Genomic DNA, 17,889 nt, shown 5'->3' on the forward strand with positions numbered 1-17,889 from the left:
GCAGGCCACACCCCTAGCAAAACTCCCTTTCAACAGATTGGCTGCTCAAAACATAATCATCTGATCCCATCATGGGAATAACCACATCAAAACAGCTTAAACCACACAGAATTGTGGTCCAGCCAAGTTGACACACAGCTCCAACTATCACAGCAGGGTATATGGAATAGATAAAGAAAATCAGCAAGGAGAATGGGACTGGAATGATGAATGGTTTTCCATTCAATGATAGAAAAGTGTGTGTGCTTACATGTGCATGTGTGGGTGAAGTGTGTAGACATGTCTAGGTCTACAAATTATAGCTGTTACTGCAAATAATGGAAATTCCATAACACTTAATTGTGCTCATGAGGGTCTTGTACATAGACCAAGAGGCTGTGCTTCTAACAGAACAAGAGGCTACTACATGGTTTAAAGTCAGGAAAGGTGTGCATCAAGATTGGACCCTTTCACCATATTTATTCAATCTGTATCCTGAGCAAATAATCCAAAAGGTGGACTAGGTGAAGAAGAATGTGGTATCTGGATTGGAGGAAGACTCATTAACAATGTGCTATATGCAGATGACATAACCTTGGTTGCTGAAAGTGAAGAAGACTTGAAGCACTTACTGAAGAAGATCAAACACTATAGCCTTCAGTATGGATTGTACCTTAACATAAAGAAAATAAAAATCCTCACAACTGGACCAATAAACATCATGATAAATGGAGAAAAGATTGAAGTTCTCAAGGATTTCCTTTTACTTGGATCCACAATCAACACCAATGGAAGCAGAGTCAATAAATCAGACAATGTATTGCATTGGGCAAATCTGCTGCAAAAGACCTCTGAAAAGTGTTGAAGAGTAAAGTTGTCACTTTGAAGAGTAAAGTGTGCTTGACCCAAGACATGGTATTTTCAGTGGCCTCAAGTGGTAGTTAAAGTTATATGTCAAATTGGCTGGACCTGGTTGAGTGACTGGGCAGCTGGATGGAGTTATTCCCCATGGTGAGACTGGTAATTAACTCCATGGTGGAATCTACTGGAGCAGCTGAGTAGCTGCTGTAGGGATGTGGGCTGCTTCCAGTGTGTAAGAAGCAACTTTGAGGAAGGTCTCTGGTTTTCTGGCATGCTTGAACTCTACATGTATCCAAGTCATTATTCAACAGCCTGCCATGTCTTGCCAATCTTGGAAGTTCTTCTGGACTTGAATTAGTGACCTGCTATGTTGTTTGGTAATATTGGGACTGTGTCTTTTTTACTTGTCAACCCTGGGTTTGTCAGCTTCAGCAGCCAGCAGCTGCCTGAGTGTAGAGTGGGCCAGGAGCAGAAGGCAGAACTGAAAGCCAAGATTGAGGGTCTTTCACCCAGCCCTTAAAGGCTGGCACTTTGAAATCAGATTTCTAGCCTCCAGAATTGTATTAGATAAAACTCTTGTTTGTTCAAGCCATTCTATTTGTGGTATATTCCTGTAAGAGTGGCATTAGGCAACCACAACACTTCACATGCTTGTAAAAGCTGGAAAATTATAAGGAAGATTGAAGATTTGATGCATTGGAATTATGGTGTTGAAGAAAAATACTGAAACTACCGTGGGCTGCCAGAAGAATGAACAAATCTGTCTTGGAAGAAGTTCACCCAGAATGTTCCTTAGAGGTGAGAATGGCCAGACTTCATCTCATATACTTTGGTCATGTCATCACAAGGGACCATACCCAGGAGAAGGATAGCATGTTTGGTAAAGTAGAGGGTCAGTGAAAAAGGGATTGATAAAGTGGCTGCAAAGATGTGCTCAAGCATACCAATGATTGTGAGGATGAGGTAAGAGTGGGGAGTATTTATTTCTATTGTGCATAGGGTCACTATGAGTCAGAACTGACTCAATGGCACCTGACAACAACAACAAAATGCATTTGTGATGTATCGTGTGCATGTGTGCACATGTATACTTATGGGTGTGCTTGTTTGGTGTGTGTGTACATTCATGTGGATGGAGGGTATGGATGTTTATATGTGTATGTGAGTGTGTGCATTTCTAAACAGTGATTTTAGTGCTAGTAAGATCACTCTGGAAAATTATGATTTTTTTTTTTTTTTTACTTTTTTCTCTTCTTTAGGATCAAATATCCATATTTTTCTTTCTCTCTCTGATCTGAGAACCTAGTCTAGAGAAGACAGCTCAACATCAGAGCTCCTGCTTCTCATAGACACTTGACCATCCTAGCAATACAGACATCTTTTTCGTCTATCAGTGTAGATGAAAAGAAACTGGCTTAACCACAGATTGTTTCTCCCAACGGGGTATGAACTCACTGATTGTAGAGGCTTCATAATGTACAGGCTGTAGATTTCCTAACTTTCACCATGAAGGAGGAATTAAAAACATACCACTGAAGACTTACAACTTGAAATGCCTTTGTAGTTTGCAATGGGGTCTCTGTCATTGAAGAGATACCTACTGATAGACTTGATGATAATAATATGGGGACAGGAGAAAAAGGAAGTAGAAGTTAAAATGTCTGAATAAAATGTTTTTTCTAGGAAATAAAGAAGGGAAAACAAGGTATTATATGGCCATCTGGAAGATATGTTTTGCTTTGGTGTTTATTCTGAGGAAGTAAAACTTGTCTATCTGATGTGTGAAAAGTTTTTCTTCAGCTTTTTGTTTTCTTTGTAATAAACCAGTAAAATTTCCCAAACTTATAGATATACCTAGAGGATTAAATTTAGAGTCTAATCTTATGAATTGACTAGAGTGTGAGGTTGATCCTTAAGTTCCCCTGGGAATGATACCCTATTGGAACTTCTGTTGACACAGAAAATTTGGAGGCAATGTGTTTCATGTAGAAGAATGAAAGCAGATGACGGAGCAAGTCAGTCTTTCTCTTAATCAAATTAATATTAGCAGTGTGCCTAACATATAATGGGACAATGGAAAAATGTGGGGTCATAATACTGTTTCTTTGGTAGAAGATGTCAAAAATAAATTGTTATTTGCATAGTGATATGGATCCACTTCAAAACTATATGAAAATTATAATGTATAATGTGGCAGATATTGTAGGGATGAATTTTTCCTGTCAATGAAACCATTTTATATATCAGGTTCACCTTTAACCCAAACCATTTGTGGTCTATTTCCTCTGTTATTTGGTTTAAAGTTGAGGGCAGAGATAAAATCAGCTTAGAGAGGAAACTAACAATCTGGTAAATAGCTGTGGCTTTTCTCTTTCAGGTAATAGAAGAGATATTAAGGGTCAGAGCAGTGAGTAATGATTCTCCAGAAAACAAGTTATTGCTGTTATCTTGAGTTGTCTTGAATATTTAAAAATCATCTTTTAGGTAGAATTACCTATCTGCTCACTGGGAGACTCAGGAAGGACTGACTTCTCTCCATGTGCTTGGGATTCTCAGCAGCAGAACACAGGTTTCTCCAGGCTGGGTGACTGTAAGGCTCATTCAGGCAGAAAAAGGCTGGTGTGTGTTTCTCTTTATTCCTCTGCTTCTAGACATTCCAAAGGAGACATATCTCTTCTTATGGAAAATCTATTTCATAAGAATAGATGAACAGAGTGGAAATAGTAAAACCTTATATTGATGAAAGGAGCTCTGGTGGTATAATGGCTGAGGCATTTGACTGCTGAGGTTGGCAGTTCAAACCCACCAGCTGCTCCATGGAAGGAAAATGAGGCACTCTACTTCTGTGGGTCACTATAAGTTATAATTGACTTGATGGCAGTGAGTTATGTTGATGAGATGGTACAGGGATTGAAGAAGGCAAGAATGATTCTTATGTATTACTTCTTCAGTTCAATAATGGGATGACATTTTATGAACCTCATAATTATTGTAGTAGTTGGCTTATTTTGTACAATTTTCACAGAGAAATTGTAGCTTACACTTAATTATTTTTTTAAGTTCTTCTCATATAAAGTCAATTGCAACTAATTTGGTTCTGTTAAAGAATGAAAGAATCAATTCATTGATAAATTAAAAATATATATATATACACACACACACTATACACACACACACACACACACACACACACATATATATATATATATATATATATATATATTGAGGGTATTGCCATTCCCTGTGGTAGATGCTGTGAAATAGGAATTCAGATAATTTTTATATATTGACATATTCTTGAACCTATAATCATGTGATCATATGATTATGTGAGTTCATGTTTATAATTGTATACACTGTTTGGGGTTCTGACTAAAATTTAAATTTCTAGGAGGTTAGGGTTTAATTCACTACTTCTCTATCAGTTTGTTTTATGGTGTTGGTATGCAAGTTGTGTAGCATGCTGGAAGTTTTGCTACTGGTATTTCAGATACCAGCAGGGTCACCCATGGTGGCAGGTTTCTATGGAGTATCCAGACTAAGACAGACTAGCAGGAAGGATCAGGTGATCAATTTCTAAAAAAAAAAAAAAAGTCCAGCGAAAAGCTTATGAACTAGCAGCAGAAAATTGAGAACTGTCATTCTAGTTCAAGCCACCACACTGCATGTGGACTTCTGTAATATTCTCTTTACCACTCTGCTTGCTTCAATTCTTGCTTCCTTTTCACTGGTTTCTCCACACAGCATTTAGTAACCTTTGAAAAATTTAAGTCATATTTCCCTTCTGTGCTCACATCTTTCTCTTTACTAAGAATCACAATGAAAATAAGGTTCCCACTCCTAAACATGAAGGAGGGTGATCTCCAAGGTGCTGCATGAGCAGGCCCTTGACTATTATAATAACCTCATGTTTTAACCTTCTCCATACCTCTTTCACTCTAGTCACATTGCCTCTGGCTGTACCTTGAGTACAGTAAGCTTATTTCCAACTCAGGGCTTTTGTGCTTACTATTTCCTCTCTGCTAGATATCTTTTCTCTAGATTTTCAAATGGCTTCATAACTCATGCTATTCAGTTCCATGATTGAATGTCATCTGATTGGCTTTGCTTAATAATATTTTTTCAAAGGGGCCCAGGCATTCTGTATCTCTCTACTCTGATATGTTAATTTGTTTGTAACACTTATCATTACTTGGCAATATAATCTTTCTTTCTTTGTGTACATAATGTTTTTATCTTTATTAGAAATCAAACTAAATGAAGCTGCAACTTTCCCACCTCACTGTTGTTGTTGTTGTTCTTGGTGCTGTGGAGTCAACTCTGACTCATAGCGACCCTATGTACAACAGAATGAAACACTGCCAGGTCCTGAGCCAGCTTCACAATCCTTTCTATACCAGAGTCCAATGTTGCAGCCACTGTGTCAATCTATCTCATCGAGGGCCTTCCCCTTTTTTGCTGATCCTCCCCTTTACCAAGCATGATATCCTTCTCCAAGAAATGGTGCCTTCTGACAACATGAGCAAAGTAGGAGAAATGAGTCTGGCCACTTTCATTTTCAAGGAGCATTGAAGCTACACTTCCTCCAAGACAGATTTGTTAGTTCTTTTGGCAGTACACAGCACTTTCAGTATTCTTCACCAGCACTGCAACTCAAAAGCATCAGTTCTTCTTTGGTCTTCCTTATTCATTGCCCAGTTTTCATATACATATGAGACAATTGAAAATACCATGGCTTGGGTTAGGCTCATGTTAGTCTTCAAGAGATGTTTTTGCTCTTCAGCACTTTAAAGAGGTCTTTTGCAGCAGATTTGCCAAGTGCAATATGTCGTCTGATTTCTTGACTGCTGTTCCTTTGGTGTTGATTGTGGAACCAAGTAATATGAAATCTGTGACAATATCAATCTTTTCTACATTTATCATGATACTGCTGTCCAATTGTAAGGATTTTCGTTTTCTTTATGTTGAGGTATAATCCATACTGCAGATTGTAGTCTTTAATCTCCATCAGTAAATGGCTTCAAGTCATCTTAACTTTCAACAAGCAAGGTTGTGTTGTTTGCATATTGCAGGTTGTTGATGGTGCATTCTTCTTCATATAGTCCAGCTTCTCCGAATATTTACTCAGCACACAGATTAAGTAAGAATGGTGAAAAGATACAACCCTGACACACTCTTTTCCCGATTTTAAACCACACAGTATCCCCTTGTACTGTTCAAATGACAGCCTTCTGGTCTGTATACAGGTTCTTCATGAGCACAATTAAGGGTCAGAATTCTCATTCTTCTCAGTGTTATCCATAATGTGATATAGTCCACACAGTCTGATGCTTTTGCATAGTCAATAAAACACAAGTAAAAATCTTTCTGGTATTCTTTGCTTTCAGCCAAGATCCATCTGACATCAGCAATGATATCCATCATGCAAAATCCTCTTCTGAATCCAGCTTGCATTTCTAGAAGTTCTTTGTTAACATACTGCTGCAAACATTTTTGAATTATCTTCAGCAAGATTTTACTTGTGTGTGATATTAATGATATCTTCAATAATTCCACATTCTGTGGATAACCTTTCTTTGGAATGGATACAAATATGGATCTCTTCCAGTCAATTGGCCAAGTAGCTGTCTTCTAAATATCTTGATATAGACAAGTAAGTTCCTCCAGTGCAAAATCTGTTTGTTGAAACATCTCAATAAGTATGCATCAACTCCTGGAGTCTTATTTTTCACCAATTCTTTCATTACAGCTTCAACTTTTCCTTCAGTACTATTGGTTCTTGATTATATGCCACCTCCTAAAGTAGATGAACATCAACCAATTCTTTTTGGTACAGTGATTCTGTATTCCTTTCATCTTCTTTTGATGTTTTTTGCATCATTCAATATTTTGCCCATAGAATCTTTCAATATTGCAACTTGAGGCTTTAATTTTTTTTCTTCAGTTCTTTCAGCTTGAGAAATGCTGAACATGTTCATCCCTTTTGGTTTTCTGACTCCAGGTCATTACACATTTCATTATAATAATTAACTTTGTCTTCTGGAGCTGCTCTTTGAAATCTCCTGTTCAGCTTTTTATCTCATCATTCCTTCCATCGTCTCTTTCTACTTTCCACTCAAGAGCAAGTTTGAGAGTCTCTTTGTACATCCATTTTAATCTTATCTTCATTTTCTGTCTTTTTAATGACATTTTGCTTTCTTCATGTATGATGTTCTTGATGTAACACACAATTTGTTTGGTTTTCAGTCATTAGTGTTCAATGTGTCAAATCTATTTTTCAGATAATCCCTAAATTCAAGTGGGATGTACTTAAAGTCATATTTTGGCCCTTGTGGGCTTGTTTTAATTCTTCAACTTCAACTTGATCTTGCATATGAGCAATTGTTGGTATTTTCTACTGTCAGGTCCTTGTCTTCTTTTGGCTGAAGGTTATTGAGGTTCTCCATTGCCACAAATGTAGCAATCTGATTCCTGTGTATTGCATCGGGTTAGGTAGTTATACACATAACCACCATTTATGATGTTGGAAAAAAGCATTTGCAATGAATAAGTCATTGGTCTTATAAAATTCTATCATGTGAGATCCTGTGTAATTTCTATCACTAACGCCATATTTTCCAACTACTTGTGATTCTTCTTTGTTTCCAACATTTGCATTCCTATCACGAGCTATAATCAATACATCTTGATTGCATCTTTGGTCAATAGAAGTAATAATGGAAGAATTCTGGTGGCATAGTGCTTAAGGTATTTGACTGATAACCAGAAGACTGGCTGTTCAAACCCACCAGCCACTCCTCTGAAGGGAGATTGGACAATCTACTGCAGTGATACCACCTTGGAAACCCAAGTAGGGATCACTATGAGTCACATCTGACTCAATGCCAGTAACTTTGGTTTTTTGAGTATTAACTGGTCTTCTTTGTAGGCGTGGGGATAATATCACTGACAGCATTGTATTTCAGGGTAGATCTTTCAACATTCTTTGTGATGATGAATTCCATGACATTCTCTTCAATTTGTCATTCCTGGTATAGTAAATCATATGGTTGTCTGATTTCAAGTGACCAAAACCAGTCCACTTCAGCTCACTAATGCCCAGGATATATAGGCATACAGATTTATGCATTTAATTTCATTTTTGACAACTTCCAATTTTCTTAAATCCATGGATTTACATTCTATGTTCTGGTTATTAATGGATTTTTACAGCTGTTTCTTCCCATTGTGAGTTATGCCACATGAGCAAATGGAGGTCCTGAAAGTTTTATTTCATCCATGTCATTATCTTGACTCTACTTTGAGAAGTCAGCTCTTCCCCAATAATATTACGAATGCCTTCTGGCCTGTGGGGCTTATCTTCAGGCAGTATATAAAAAAAAATGTGCCAGGGCTATTCATAAAGTTTTCCGCTAATATATCAGGCAGTGTTTCACTGCTATTCATAAAATTTCCACTGGCCTAATTTGAAAAGTGGTGGCCCCTTTCTTCTTCTGAGTATGTCTTAGTCTGGAAGCTCTGCTGAAACCTGTCCACCATGGGTGATCCTGATGATAATTGAAATACCTGGGCATAGCCTCCAGCCTCACAGTAACATGCAAGCCACCACAGTATGACAAACTGACAGGTGAGCGGTGGAGCAGAGTGCCTAGCACATATGAATGCTCAATAAAAACTCCTGTCACCCACAGCTTCATTACAATTTACGGATAATATATCATGATGGTGAACTTCTTCCTAAAAAATACAAAAATCAAACAAAGAAAAAAAACATTTTAGACTTTTTAAGATCCATGTGACTTGCAGAGTTGTCTTATGTCTGTTAACTGGAGAAAAAATAAACATGCTTTTTGAAAAAGTAAGTTTTGAGTTTGTTTCCTACTTGATGGCAGTTAATGGAAGATATATCTCACCAGTTTTGGCAAAGGCCAACCCTCCACATGAAACCAAACGTTCAGGGAATCATTCAACACAATTTATGTCCAGGGCAACCACAGAAAAGCAGGTTGAAGTTTGTCATTTTCTTTTAAACCATGCATATTGCTTAGCTTTCCATAGGCTTGCTGTGCATATATAGTTTTTAAAATTAAAACCCTATTTGTGTGAAGAGGATGATCAAGGTGGACTGCAGTGGCTTGGCACTGTAGTACTTTGAAATGTCAGTAATTCTTAAGCTAAAAACAACACTTTCACGTTTCGACAAAATACTTCTAATTTTACATTTCTTGTCATCTTTCATTTGCCTTTCTATGTTGGAAACATTTACCAACTGTATTGATCAGACTGTGTTTGATTCATATGGAGAAATGGTATATTTTAAAATTTTTGATCCAAGAGGAAAGAAGAAGGAATCTTTACTTTAATTTCAAAATATTTCAGAAACTTGATGCTTATCTATAGGGGGATTTTGCATTTCATTACTGTAGACAGCACACAGAAAAGGTGATTTTGTGTATTTTTTTCTGGTAGCCTTGATCAATGAAGCAGGCTTAAAGTACTTTCCCAAAAGAAATAGTCTCATATAATAAATACGAAGAAATCAATTGAGTCTAATTACACTTCTCTCTTTACTATAAGAATATCTTTGACCTTGGGATTAAAAACAAAAAGTTTCTTTGATGTTATTTCTTTGGTATAATTTCTTAACTATATTTGGGGTACCATAAGATGCTTTTGATTGTTGCATTAACTGCCACTCCCCTGAGATACCCGACAAGCAAACTGAAACAGGACTTTTCCATCAGAGCACAAAGCTATGGCATGTATTCATCCCACATGCATGGTCTGGGATATCATATTCTTGGCTATCCTAGCTTTATTTCTGAATTTTATAAGGTTGAGAACACTTTAAGTAGGCCAATGAAATTATCTATGCATAATAAAGACCCAGAAGAAGTTCTCATCAACTTGTCTCAAATGATGGGAAGTTCCACCAATAGTCTAATTGTTTGTATCTGGAATTGTCAAAGTAGAAAGTTCAACTAGGAAAGAGACCAGTAGATGTGACCATTTGCCAGAACTTTATAAGAACTTGGCCAAAGGGAGTAAAAAAAAAAACACTTTCAAACTCTTGGACAGTAAGAAGTATTGAAGCTAAGTTCATGTGGGACACTCTGGATATATCAAAAGACAAGAAGAACTAACAGCTCTACTGATGTGATGCAAATAATAAATTTTATTGGGAGGAAACCAAGGGCTGCTTTTTAAACTAGTATTTGCAAATCAGTCTTATCAGCAGATTTAGCACAAAAAAAGAAAGAAAGAATAACTTCTACTTGTGATTCTTTTTACTGGTCTCCTTAAATTCTTGAGGGTAGATCACCTTGGGAAAATTGAATCAACTCAGTAGCTCTCCAAATATAAAACCCTTTATTCCCCAACTTCGCTAGATAGGAATATAATTTTTATTTCCATGAACATTTCTTGGCCTATGGGAATAAGTATGTGTTGTTAAGGTAGTAAGGACCACTAGAGAATGAATTCACGGCTTTTCATTAAAGACTAGCACTGAGGGTAAGCGATAATAGGCAAGACACAACTATGAACTGAAACCAATCTACAAAGGGATCTGTTTAAGCCTCCCTAGTTATCATAATAATTCCCCCAGAGTACTACTCAAACACTCTACAAACATTCTCTGTATACATAAGAATGTTTTTGCACAAGTGCTGTGCAGTTAAAGTAGAGCAGAAGAGCATAGAGGTGCAGTGTCCTACATTGTCATTCTCACAGCCACTCTGCAGAGTTTCATTGTGGCCATTTTCCTCCCCTGCTAATTTGTCTGGTTGATTCTTGGTGGTAGGGATTTGTTGTGTGTTAGGCTATGAGTAATTTTTGATTATACCACCTCTTTGCATTTCTTGTTTATCTATTATAGCGATTGCAAAGCTCAGTGACATTTGACTCTTTTGCTAGGTAGATCATGGAATGCAGAAGTCATGTGTGCATCACCGAGTATATCTGTGAGAGATGGCTATGACATCATGTCATATCATGGGGCTAGCTGCTCTCATCACGTCATATCACATCATGCTTGACATAGAGACATAACTCAATTCTGAATATCTAGAAGTATTCATGAAGTAACCCTTAATAGCAGTCTGCGCAGTGCTTCCAGAAATATTAAATAAATCATATAGATTATATCACTACAGATATAATGACCCCTGTTAGTTATATTGTGCATATAAATATATTTATACTTCAATGAGAAACAAAGCATTTGTAAATGTGGGAGTGTTCTTCCTGCATTTTTCTCATGATGCTAAGGCAGTGCCCCTCCTGTGTTTATTACTGCTGTTAGTTAGGCTTAGTTCCTGCAACTAAGGTATTAATCTAAAGGATTCTATTGACAGATAGATAACTACATGGTAGTCATTAGGGATTTGCAATGAGACAATCTAACTCAGGCTATTCAAAGAGAGCTGGGGTAAGATGTTGAGTGTTATTCCTTCAGTCTCCACTGTAAAATCAATCCAGTATGAGCCCTTAGGCTTCTGCTGTCTCATAAAGTTGAGGTGTAAACCCCACAGCTAGTAGCATTGAATATTTAGCTTTTGATCTTTGCTTGGTTATTAATTCTTGGTTCCTGAAGATAAGTCTTTGAATCCTGTCTACCTTTACTCTCTATCCTTAATGCTTTTCCCCATTAGAAGCTAATAAAAAGGTAGAATTAATTTGAATGCATCAAGTCCCTTAGAAATTAATGAACACAGTACATATTATCCAAATGATTATTTTTTGTGCCCAAATAATTCCCAAAGGCCTGTAACATAGTGAGAGATGCACAGATTTCATCTTCTGCCATTAGGCTCTGAGACATTCACCAGTGGAGAGGAATGCTCTCTTTTAAGGATGGGGAGATTATCTTTCACCTCCCTGGGAAGCTCAAGGAAAGTTGAATGAAAGTTTGAACCTGTTGTTACTGTTGTTATGAGTCGGACCCAACTCATAGCGACCCCTCCTTGTGTTTCTGAGGCAGTATCACTATGGAAGTAGATTGCCCCATCTTCCTTCCGAGGAGTGGCTGGTGGGTTTGAACTGCTAGCCTTCTGGAGTAAAACTAGTGCAGCCTTCCCTAGTGCTCTCAGCCTTCTTGTTCAGCAGCTTTTCTGCTCATTTTCCCCCAGACGTTTAGTGTCCTTTATGCTTCTCCTGGGAGCTCTGGTAGCTTAGTGCCTAAGGCACTTGACTGCTAACCAGAAGTCTGGCGATTCAAACCCACCAGCCACTCCTCGGAAGGAAGATAGGGCAATCTACTTCTGTAGTGATACTGCCTCAGAAACCCAAGGAGGGGTCGCTATGAGTCGGGGCCGACTAGACGGCACATAACAACAACATGCTTTTTTCCCTCATCACCTGTCAAAACTCCGCCTCCAACATGCCTGCTAGTTTAGTGTGATACTTTTATCAAGGGATTTAATAAAAGTCAAAACCTGAAGGTCAATAATATAGTAATAGTCTCAGGATGCAAGGACAGTGCTGGGAAAGAGACTGAATTGATTAATTCTTAATTATAACATATAGGCACATTGCCCTTTCTATTTTTATGTAAATTTAGTCTTGGTTTATAACATCATCCTAAAATATTCATATTGTCATCATTTACTATCATTTATCATACATTCCCTGCCTAAATGGTGTTTTAACAAGTTATTGTGAAAAAGACTGTCATTAAAGTTGGTTAAAAGCTCAGCATGTGTGTGTCACCACTACTCAGAAAACTGATGCAAACTTAGATTACACACATGACAGTATTGCGTCTTGATCAGGCAAAGTAATATTTCCTCTGCTTTCTGTGCCCATTCTACTACATCTGGAGTATTGAGGACGCTTCTAGATATCATTCCTCAATGAAGATGTTTTATGTTTTCTATTAGATTTTAAACAAAAGGTCACCTTTATACATGTTGTTGTTGGTAGGTGCTGTTGAGTCAGTTCTGACTCAAAAGATCCCAAGTACAACAAAATGAAATCACTTCCTGGTCCTGTGCCATTCTAACTATTGTTACTATACTTGAGTCCATCGATGTAGTCATTCTGTCAATCTGTTTTGTCGAGGGCCTTCCCCTTTTTCATGATCCTCTACTTCACTAAGTGTGATATGTTTCTACAATGATTGGTCTCCTGTGACAAAATATTCAAAGTACAAGGGATAAAATCTGATCATTCTCACTTCTAAGGAACATTCTAGCTGTACTTCTTGCAAGACAGAATTGTTCATACTTTTAGTAGCTCATGTACTTGTGAAAAACGACATATATCATTTTTAAGGATGTTACAGGGTTCAGTGAAAGGGATCAAAAGACATCTTGAAAAGCCTTCTGATGTGTGGTTGGTATCAGGTTGGAATGAGGTTGGGCTAAGATTTCAATGAGGGGAAGATGAGCTTGAGGTGTGCTTAGGGTGGTCTTGGCATGAATGGGAGAATTTTGGGGAAAGTTTGGTATGTGATTGCGATACTAAGGAACTATCAATAACTCTTAAGTTTCCACAGCATATTAGTATATCCTGCTGATTCTGAGGCATGGGTCATACTAGTCAACATAAAAAGCCACTTCAAGATATAGTCAACCTAATAACGGATATGTTGTTGTTATTATGTGCCATCGAGTCAGATCTGACTCATAGCGCCCCCTGCTTGGGTTTCTGAGGCAGTATTACTATGGAAGTAGGATTGCCTAACCTTCCTTCTGAGGAGTGGCTGGTGGGTTTGAACTGCCAGCCTTCTGCTTAGCAGTCAAGTGCCTTAGGCACTATGGTACGAGAGCTCCCAATAACAGACATAGTCAACTTTAATGGAATTTTCCTAAACTCTTTCAACATATTTATTAAGCTCAGTCTTCTGATTTTTTTCTACACCTTAGCTATCACTATATCCTCAGATATTGAAGTTTGAACATGAGGTAAAGAGTCACACATTATTCAAGGAATGATTGCATAAACCAGAAGTTTATCCTAAAAAAATTATTTGGTTTGAAACAGACAAATACAATGCTCTTAATCACTGTCTTTAATTTTTTTTTAAAAAAAAAAAAAAAAAAGGAAATTTGGGAGGCATTATTTGTTCTCAACTAAAAATTGAAGAAAAAGGTATAATGTGGAAGAAATAGTATGGTGGGTATTGGCTGCATCAATAGCAGACCTAGGAAGGGTACATGGAGGTCAGTGGGAGGTATTTAAGAAAAGCTTTCTAACAACGAAGGCTGTGTAGTGACAATACGAGCATGCTAACAGCTAGGGGCATTTCCATTTCTACAAGTGTGCTAGAAGTGGATAGAACTGGTTGTGAATGGAGAATGCCACCAGAGGATTCGAAAGGTCCTTTCTTTTCAACTTTCTTTCTTTTTTTTTTCTTTTCAACTGCTATAGTTCTTAGGTTTTTTTTTTTTTTAATTCCTCTCTTAAAGAAACCAGTGAGTTTTCTTTTTAAGATAAAAATAGAAATTAAAGAAGCTAATGTCTCTAAAGCCTCTAGCACATACTCTTTCCGTTGACTCTTGGAAGCCAGCATATTGGAGAAAAAGTGAATAATTAAATAGGATGTGCTGAGTAATACCAAAGTATCACTGTTGGATGAGAAATAATCTAGTGATCCAACCAGGCAGAGTAAAATTCACAATATGACCAACAAACACATTTGAATTGAATATCCTCATTTTATGTTCCCTAAACTACTCTGCTGACCACCATTTCTTTGTACTTCTATTTTTGCTCTTGTTTAAAAAGCAGTTTGGGGTTCCAGCTGCTAAGCCAGGAATGTTCTTTCTCACTGGCAGCACTTTCCTCTGCTGGCAGAATCCACAGGCAATTGCTTTGATGTTTTTTGGAGTTGCATTTGGTGTCTGTCATAGTTCTTGCAAAGATAAGCTGATTGGGTTGTCGAGTTGGTCCCAGATGCTTTTGGCTTTAATGCTCCATCAATTCTCCTTGAAAATGAAGTCCTGGGCCAATCTCATCTCTCAAGGGACATATGCAGATGACTTGTTCATGATCAAAAGGTAACATCATTTCCTGATGTCCATATGCTTTCTCTGGAAATTGTTTTGTGCTCCTCAGAACACTGTTTCTTATACATGGACAACAGATAGCAATTTAAAAAAGGTCTGAGCTTTAGAAGTGTTTCCTCCAAGATTTCATGGAGGAGCCTCAAGATCTCATTCTTAGAATTCAGTTATTGAGAACTTTTGAATATTTCTAAGAATTCCAAGGAGTGGTTTCCAGAACATAGAAACAGAAATCATTCCCAATGGTATTTTTGGTTTAACCACTGGACCATGATTATAGTAATCAGGTATATTTAAATAGGGATAGATAGAGCAAAAGTCAACTTCATTTTTCAGTATTTTGGTCATAAAAGTAACATCTGATTAATCTATTTCCTTCTAGACAAATTTCTTTGCAATTATTTTGTTACAAAGAGATTCAAAAGACTAGGTAAATTAATGAAGTGATTTCATATAACAGAGCTTTGTTGGAACTTAAGCTTTCAAAATTTACAAAAACTTATCTAAATGACCTGTTTGAATTCCATCTTGAACCTTGTATCTTGCACTCCTCTCTTTAGGGTCAAGCATGAAAAGCAGGTAAAATCCTTCCATTTTCCATAAAGACATCCCTAACCAGAGGAAAGAATATCAAGGCTGAACAGCAGGACAGAACTGAGAGCAAAGTCTGTACCTTGTGGAGGTCATCTCAATGGAGCATTCCAGCACTTAGATGACGGGCTCATTTCAGCTGAGCTTCAGATTATCATTTCTTCCCTTGACCTCCAAAGAATTCCTTTACTACTTTTTTGTAGAATGGATGGACTAGTTCTTTGCACAGTCCTGATAAAAGTGGTTCCCATCTAGGATATGAGGGAGAAGGAATGATAAAATTCCCTTATTAGAAAACTACTTAAGAATACCATAAGAGCCTCTGTAATAATGCTTTCATTTATATAACATTGAAGAATGAAGGATGACAATGCAAAGTCATAGTTCTGTTGAACATTGTCAGGGGAAAAAGTCATTCTTCTATCTTTTCTAGCTTAAACAAAACAGTTGGAATTCTATGAAATGCTCAGAAATGGAAAGGTGAGAACAGAGCAAGTAAACTCTCAGCTACCTGTTCTTATCACTCATCTAGTCAGAGTTGAACCTTTTGCTGCCCAGGATGGTGACCATTCCAGATGTTGTTTGAAAGAGGTATGCGTCCTGTATGCCATCTTCATCAATAACCAAATCACTGGGTTAAAACAATAAACTAATTATAAAGATTATTTTATGGTAGTATTTTTAGAAAGGGGAAGGCATCGTGATTTTATGTACATTTTAAAATATTTATTCTAATGACCCTAAGTAGTATATTGTAGTTGTTGTTGTGTGCTATCTACTTGACTCTGACTCATAGAGATCCCATATGACAGAGTAGAGCTATAGGGTTACGAGGGCAGATCACCAGATCTTTTCTTCCATGGAGTGGCTGGGTATGTTTGAATCACCACTGATCCTTTGGTTAGTAGCCAAGCATTTAACCATTGCACCAGCAGGGTTCCTTAAGTTAAATACTACTACCCTTATTTTCCAGAAAAAATGATTGGGGCTAAATTGCCTAAACTCATGTTGTTGTTGTTAGGTACCGTCAAGTCAATTCCAACTCATAGTGACCCTACGTACGACAAACTGAATACTGCCCTGTCCTGTACAATCCTCATACTCCTTGCTGTGTTGAGCCCATTGTTGCAGCCACTGTGTCAACCCATCTCATTGAGAGTTTTGGTAGCTATGTGTCAACTTGGGTGGGCCTGGTTTTGAGTGGCTAGACAACTGGTTGTAGTTATTCCCCACGATGAGATAGGCAAACAACTCCATGGTGGAATCTGCCTTGAGCAGCTGAGTAGCTGCTTTAGGTATGTGGTCTGCTTTCAGTATACAAGAAGTTTTGGGAATGGTTTAGAGATTTTTGGCACACTTGGACCCTGTATGTAGCTGAGTTTTCAAATAGTAGCCTGCCATATTTCCTGAAAATCTTGGGACTAGTCTTGGAACTTGAATTGGCAGCCTGCCATGTTGTCTGGTAATATTGGGACTGTGCCATTTTATTTGTTGACCTTGGACTTGTTAGTCTCTGCAGCCAGCAGCTGCCTGAGTGAAGAGGTATGACTAGCTCCAGTGGGCCAAGAGCAAGAGGCAAACATGACACCCAGGTTCGAAGGGCTTTCACCCAGCCAGTACAGCTAGCTCTTTGAACTCGGAATTCTAGTCTCCTATATTGTAAGAGAATAAACTCCTGTTGTTAAAGTCATCTATTTGTGGTATATTCCTGTTAGAGTGGCACTAGAAGTAAACAAAATAAGGGTCTTCCCCTTTTTTCTGAGCCTCCACTTTACCAGGCATGATATCCTCCTCCAGTGACTGGTCTCTTTTGACCACATGAGCAAAGTAAGTGAGACAAAGTCTCCCATTCTTGCTTCTAAGGAGAACTCTGGCTACACTTCTTCCAGGACAGATTTGTTCATTCTTCTGGAAGTCTACAAATATATCTTTTTCTTGACATTTTGTAATATGCTTTATTCTGGTATGGCCTTCCAATTATCACCATATGTTTACATAGTAGCGTATTGCTACTTGTCTTCTTAGATTGAGCTCAAGAATACATTCCTTTCCAGGCCATTCCAACTTGCCCCTTATCCTATCATTCTGTATGTATGTGTGTGTGTGTGTGTGTGTTCATGTATATGTTGTTGTTGTTGTTAAACTACATGTAGAAGAATGTGACATCAGGATTAAAGGAAGATTCATTCACAACCTGCAATATACAAATGATAAAACCTTGCTTGCTGAAAGTGAAGAGGACTTGAAACATTTACTGCTGAAGATTGAAGACTGTAGCCTTCAGTATGGATTGCACTTCTATAAAAACCCTCATAAATAAATCAATAAGCAATAACATGATTTGTTGTTGTTATCGTTAAGTGCCGTCGAGTCGTTTCCGACTCATAGCGACCCCAAGCACAGCAGAACGAAACACTGCCCGATCCCACGCCAGCCCCACAATCCCTGCTAT

This window comes from Orycteropus afer, unplaced genomic scaffold, assembly GCF_000298275.1.
Source record: "Orycteropus afer afer isolate SDZICR_OR568_19922 unplaced genomic scaffold, OryAfe1.0 scaffold00424, whole genome shotgun sequence".
Classification (NCBI taxonomy): domain Eukaryota; kingdom Metazoa; phylum Chordata; class Mammalia; order Tubulidentata; family Orycteropodidae; genus Orycteropus; species Orycteropus afer.